We start from the raw sequence: 7,605 nt of genomic DNA, 5'->3' as shown, positions 1-7,605 counted from the left end.
TTGTTTGACTTTTGAATAAAATATATTACATATATATATTTTAAGGTATCATGTTCTCTTTTAGTGTATATTGAAACGACTGGACCCGTTTATTTTTTTAATAAATAATTAATAATAATAAATACTCTAAAACTAGTGGTTTCATATCCACTAGTCACCTCACCACAACCAAACCAAACAGCGGATAATAATCAATACCATTAAACCAATAAACTAATATTAACTCCATAATAAATAGTCTAAAAAAATCAATCAACATAAAACAAATAACCAGCAATCCTAGACAACACATTAGTACTCAACTCTAGCAACCTATCAACTCTAGCAACCTAACAAAAGCCAGAAAGCAACCAAGCGAGTCACTAGAACATCCTCCTCTTCATTGTCTTGATTCCACGATCACACTTTGCCTTTACCTGCACCACAAACACAAGTTGAGATGCATGAGTATTTTATAAACATCCAGTGAGGCAATCCTCCCATCTACTGGGCTATACACACAAGCAATTGAGATATTCTAACCATCAAACAACAATCAACAAAGAAACCAGGAACTGCATCGACCGACACCAACAATGCATCGACCGACACCAACAGAGGATGCATCGACCGATACCAACAGGGGATGCATCGACCGACACAAGCTTGCATTGACCGATACAAGACTAGTCTGCATCGACCGATACAAGACTAGCCTGCATCGACCGACGCATGCTCGACATTTCACAAAAAACCCTAGTTGCATCAACCGACGCCTCCACATGGCATCGACCGATGCTCCTAGGTCAAATCGCGCCGTCCTCGTATTTGCATCGACTGACACCCAAAGTGCATCGACCGATGCAACTGCCAAGCATCGTTTTTCCCCGAAGTGTCTCACCGGATCACCATTCCTAAACCATCAAAACTCAATCCCAAGCCACAAGAAAGCTTCACAAAGTCCCAAATAACGTTCTAACGAGCCACTAAAACACATAAACAAGCAGATCAGAGAAATCTCAAGCTTAGATAAGCCATGGTCATGCGATCACCTTTGCCAAGAAGATTCTGAACCTTAAACACGAAGATCTACACTCCTAGGAAGCTCCTACAACGATCCCAGCTACAGATCTCGCATGAACAATCCACCAAATTCCAAGAATCTCACCAAGAACACTCAAGAACACTTACTCTCTTTACTTTTTCGTAGAAATGGCCAAACTCGGCGAAACCCTCGAGTTTCTGCTTTTATAAGATTCCAGGGTTTTCCCAACCCCAAAACACTACGTTTAACTTAAACTCGTCCGTGAAAACCAACTTTGCATCGATCAATACATCCCCTAAACCGGGATTCCGGTTCACTCTTTACTTACTCGGATGTCTTTATCAAACCTTTACAATCCTTCACCTGTTCAAGATTCTAAGGTTCGCGGGAGTCTATCATGAGTATAAGTGTATTTGATACTTGGGTTATATAGTTTATATGCGGTTTATATGGTTTAGAGTATAGGTTAAGTCATTATTAACTTAAACTATATTCTTAGATGTTGTATATAGTATACAACTTGTACATGAAATTCATTAATGAGAATACGAAAATATTTTTCAATCTCTCTCTTCAGCTCAACGTCTCTCTCTTGTTCTTCGTCGTCTCTGAGATTCTGTTACAAGAATCTTGTTACATAAGTCTTTTTGTCTCCGAAATTGCCAAGTATAAATAGTACATGGCTACTGAATGAAATTGGGTTAACACGTTCTATAATTAAGACTGAAACACTGGAAGATGTTACGAGGTACTAACAAAATAAATATCAATCATGGTGGATGCTGGTGGTGTTGGCTAATGTTCAAAAACGTGTTTTGCTTTCAACCATGTATTTTCATGTCATTTTTTCTTACAAATTACCAATAGTGGTTAAATGACTTTTGGTGGTCTTTCTATATATTCATACTTAACGTAGATATATCCACAATATTCGAATATCTGTCATATTTTAAAACAGAGTAAACATTTAAATATTGTATTCCTTTAAAACGAATGCAAATTTTTAGAAGGTTGGACCAGTTTCAGCCTATAGGTTGCGTATATACATGGGATATTTATTGATTTGGGCTTTTATTGGACCAAATCTTTGAAATAAGGATTATTGTCCATACTCCCAGATATAGGCATTTTGGCTTAGAGAAAATTTCAGTTTTACCCCTATGTGTCTTAAACCTTGATTGATACTTGTTTGAGAATATGTTGCTTAATTAAGCGAGTTATAATTTAGTCCTGAGCATTCGAGTTCCCAAACCCGATTGGGTTCGGGTTTTTGGGTTTTTGAGTTTTTGGGTTTAGACATATAGAATCCATTCGGGTTTTTATACTATCAGGTCGGGTATGGATATTACCCGTTTGGATTCGGGTAATTTGGGTATACCCGAACTCAGACAAACCATGAACCAAAAAAAAAGCTAATTTTTATTTTTTATAAATTGTAGAATTAACGTTTCATATTAGGACAGAAAAACTAAGATGTTAAAATGGTTAAAGATGTACCCTTAAATGTTTAAGATATTGGGTTCAAATCCCTTTAAATGTATTTTTACATTTAGTTTGGGTGGGCGTTCGGATTTGGATATTACCCGAACCCGATCGGATATCCAAACCTCAGAGATACTAAACCCGATCGGGTTTTATACAATATTCGAACTGAACCATTTACTTCGGGTCGGATTTGGATTCAGGATTCGGGTCCGAATAATATGCCCAGGGTTACTTATATACTTTAGAGAATGAGGCCAATACACACCCGTGATTTATTTCAATTATATTGTTTGTTTGAGCTAACACAAAGTAAAAACCAAAACATCATCGAATCTGATACACCTTTGGTTCTCTGGTTCTGAGGTGTATCACGTGAAAACCTTAATGATATTAACTACCAATCATTGATGGCAACAATCGGTGGTTTGGAGTGGTTCTATTTCCCCAACCGATTTTTTGGTTCAGTTACAACTGTATTTGGTTCAACATGCTGTTCCTTTTTAACTATTAGTTTCGTAATTGTTTTTATTGTATTTTATATCTTTGGATTTTGGGCTTCCACATCTGGGCTTTTGGTCCTGTAAGACATTTGCTCTCATGCTTTAAATAAAATATATTTTTATAAAAAAAAAAAAACAATTCATCAAATCCAGTCATGGAATTATAAGTAAAAAGACTCATATCACATATGATGTTTAGAGATTTATCTAAGTTAAGACTTAAGAGACGATATCTAAACTACAACATATGTTTTGAAATTCATGTTGCATACTATACATATGAAAGTGAATACTAACCATTAAAAATAAATATATACTGTAAATCTAGGTTGTACATCTAAAATTTTATTAAACTCATTTTGGTTATCTCGAGTTTGCCTAAATCTGCAAGATTTTTACTTTTTGAAATTTACAATAATATGAAAAACAAAACCGTGATTTGTATTGGAAAGACTTTTTTGTTAAAAGTATTACTTATTTATGTTTTATCATATAAACTGATGGCTATCTGATGGCAAATGGGAATAAGTGGAATAGGAAATTTGTGAATGCAATGTAAATTATATATTAGGAAGAATAATGTATAGAGAATGTTGGAGAATTAAAAGAAGACTGGTATAACCGTTGAAAATGAACATAAAAAATTATAGAAGACAAAACATAAATATCACATACATCAAACTTTTTTTCTTGCTCTTTAGTCGTATAAAATGAATTAAAAACTTTTTTGTTAATATTTATTTTCAAAATTAAAAAAAAAAATAAATAAACAGAACTCTATCATTATATTGAGTGAGCTAGCGATTGAACTTGCATTATAATTTGTCAGCGTAAATTAAACACAGAAGGATTCGTAAATTTTATATTAATCATTTGAAGAAACCAGTTTGTCAATGAATTTGACTTTCTCTGTCATACATATCATAACTCGTCTGCCAAACCTTCGTGTAAATTTCTTCAACGTTCTCTATTCTATATTAGATATAAAATTAAAAATCTACAAAAAAATAAAAAAATAAAAAAATCTAAAGTCAACTTTCTTTTTCTCTAATATAATAAAAAAGAAGTGCGGAACCCAGAAAATTAACATTTTCGAGTATTCTTTATGAATTTATTATATTACATTGTATCTCAATATTACAATAGGAAAGATCAGGAAAATAAATGTCTGATTTTTGCTGTGGACAAAGCATTAAAATCCCTACTATTAATCGTAAAACATTACCTAAAAAAAACCTTAGTTTTGTAAGAATTTACAATACAATACCATTGTAATTATGACCATTTTAATATTTTTCCTGCAGGATAAAATTGTCATTAAACCCTTACTGAAAAACGGATAAACACGCGGGTCATTTAACCCGGTAATTTGACCCGTTTCATGTTATAATCTCAGCCATTCATTCTCTAAGTTTTTTAAAATCCTGACCGTATATTTTGAGATCCTTTTAATCTCTTACAAAAAAACAAAACCCTTACTCAGATTCTTCTTTTTCTCTCGCCTCTCTCTCTATTTTTAGCAAAAGCATAGAGGAAGAGGTTCCGGATTGCTGCAGTACATAGAAATATGTCTCTTTCGACAATATGTAAGATCAGTTTTTTGTATTCTAATTGCTTCTTTTTCTTTCGTTCACTAATAGATATGTAAGATATGTTTTGCGAGATCTGTTTGTATTATGGATGAGTAATTCTGATTGAATTTTTGGTTTGGATTTTGTCAATGTTTGCAGATGAAACTTGATTATATTTTGCTTTATTCCGTAGTATTGTTCTTCTTTTGCTATATATATATATATATATATATATAAAGAGAGAGAAGTAGCGCTCATTGCTCTCGATCTATTTTTTTTTTTAAAAAGGTTGGATCGGAGATGTCCGGGAGGAGAAGCATACACCGGCGACTTCAATCATCATTGTAAACGCCTTGAAGAACGTAAAATTTCAAGGGCCTAAGTTTATGAGTCAAGGTTTGAAGACTCAGAAGACGTGGTTCAGAGAACAATGATGATGAACCACCGAAATGTATGTATTTCGTTTCTCTCAATGTTCCCTTTCTCTTTTTAGGATCTGTAAAAAGTTTAAAGATGGAATGAATGACACAAATCTCTCTGTAATTAGACTGTTAATTGCATAGTACAGTCTTGGAGCTGTTGAACTTCGACATTGTTGCTTCTTCTTTGCAATTAGGAATAATTTGGGGTTTTTGAGTTCTGATTTGTAGGGATGAGTTTCCGGTCTCTGCTGGTATTCTCCATGTTTTTCCAAGTCTTTTTGATTGTCTATGGAGAATGGCAAGATGCTCTCATGGAGGTTCGGTACATTGATGTTGATTACATTGTTTTTTTTTAATGCTGCTTTGTTGATGGCATCTGGTGAATCTCCTTACAAGAGAACCACATACCGATATTCGCCTTTGCTAAACAATGTCTAACTCCTAATTCTTTCTTTCATTGGTCACTTGGAAAGTTTCTCTTCTTAGCTTCTGATTTGTTTGATGATTTGTTCTTTGGTCATTCTGAATTTTATTTTCATGTTTCATATTTGTGGGTAGGCTATCCTTACTATTTTGAAAGAACGTAAGGTGCCTGAGAAGATATGTACATACATTATTCTGTAATGGTTTGGCTTTTCAATCCGTTTACATTCACTATTAGAACCAGTAGGGAACTGTTAACCCATGGTTTGTGCCATAGTATTACGGATCATCATCTCTCTTATGCGAGGTAGACACTTACTTTGAGTGTTCACAGTTTCCAATACAAACACGGTTTTATTATATACAAACACTTACTTTGAGTTAACAAAATTACTTTAAAACTTTTAACAAACACGGTTTGTGCTTGATTATTATGGATGGATTGCAAAAAATGTATATTTTCCAGCTGATGAAGATGATGATCATATTTATTTTCTGTACGGGTTGGAGAATTCTACATATACACCAAAATATTAACAAAACACCTTAAAAGAATGGCAACCTAATTTTTGTGAAAAATATTAATATTAGACAATTAAAGTTTTACAACCTAAAAATGTTAATTATTTGACTAAATATATGTTTTATCAGTGTTTTCAAGTAATTTAATTTACTAATTAAGTACATATACTGAAATAGTATAAGTAAACTGAAATGGGTAATACGAATAATGAAAAAAAATATTTTGATCAATTTTTTTAGAAAAAGAGAGACATAAATTTTAGATAAAAGTACAAATCAGAAAATATAGATAAATAAATTCAATTGTCAAATTTTCACTAATTTTCACCACTTTGGAATGGGATTTTTGAAAATTTTGCTAATTTTGAAAACAATTATCTTTTTGAAAAATTATAAATTTAGATAATTTCAACTAACTAAATAAAAAAATATTCAATGGAGAACTCTGCTATCCCAATTTCTTACCCAAACTGTTTAGTAAAATTGTCTACCGAGTAGTTATTTAAAGGAGAAAGAACATCAGACAAAAAATTTTGATAGATATGGGACAAGACGAGACTGGATGAGACGAGACGATATGAAACAGATGAGACGGAACGAGAGGAGATGGGTTGGGACATGAGGGGACAGGACAGGATAGGATGTATTTTACTAGGGTTTTTTTTTTTAATTTACATGAAAAATAACGTTTATAAAAATATTTTGTCCCATGCTGTAGCACGGGTTTTTCTTTTATTGTATTGGGATCTTAATTTTGATGTTACTTCCCGTAATTCTACAGCTAATTTAGTTCTAATCAAAATAATTAGATGTTTTTCAGAATTATAATTTGTTTTTGGATAATTTTACTACCTAACTAAAAATTAAATATACAATGGAGAATTCGAGTATTATGTCTAAATTTCTTACCGAATACATATTAATAAACATTGCTTAATGAGTATTTATTGAAAGAGAACGATCATAGGACAAAAAAATTATGATGGATAAAGAGAGAAAGACAAGACGGGACAGGATGGGACGGGATGGGATGGAACGAGACGGGAAATGTTTCCTATTACAAAGTAGATATGTTTGGATTTATATGAACAATAATTCAAACTAAAATGAAATTGAAATCCAATATTTATATTTATTATCAATATCTTACAAATAGTTTTATATATTTAAAATAATAAGATTCTAACTCATTTTTTCAAATTTAAAATTTATATGAGAAAATTTAATACTAAATTAATTTATATGAAAGATTTAAGTAAAAAAAAAACACGACATCATGTTATTAATGTTTGTCAAAAATTTGAAAGAAGAAAAAAACAAAACCATAAATAAATATGAGAATAAGGTGGCTGGATGGCTTCAATTGTAGAGACTTTCATAAGGTGGCTGTTCCGGCGAATAAAGTGACGATTGTTATCGCGAGTAGTGTCACGAGAAATGGTAGATTTTAGTCATATTTAGCACTGTGGGCCATCTTGGCTTCATGATCAAGTGCATGTTGATGAATAATGTTGTTGGTGTTTATTATTGTTCTTGGTTAATTTCGATTCTCAAACTATTTTTGGTTATATCTGATGACCAAAAAAAATGACAAATAAGTCTCTTATTTTTCCACAATCAGCAGTCCATGATTAAAAACTTTTTGATTCATCATCACT

General features: G+C 32.3%; 1 long non-coding RNA gene across 1 annotated transcript; it reads left to right on the top strand.

Annotated features, from left to right (window-relative positions):
* Positions 4,496–5,656, top strand: LOC104787537. Its single transcript, XR_767958.1, has 3 exons — positions 4,496–4,595; positions 4,869–5,031; positions 5,231–5,656. It is a non-coding gene; the product is annotated as an uncharacterized LOC104787537 (long non-coding RNA).

This window comes from Camelina sativa, chromosome 5 (assembly GCF_000633955.1).
Source record: "Camelina sativa cultivar DH55 chromosome 5, Cs, whole genome shotgun sequence".
Classification (NCBI taxonomy): domain Eukaryota; kingdom Viridiplantae; phylum Streptophyta; class Magnoliopsida; order Brassicales; family Brassicaceae; genus Camelina; species Camelina sativa.
This window is presented reverse-complemented; position numbering and strand designations above follow the sequence as displayed.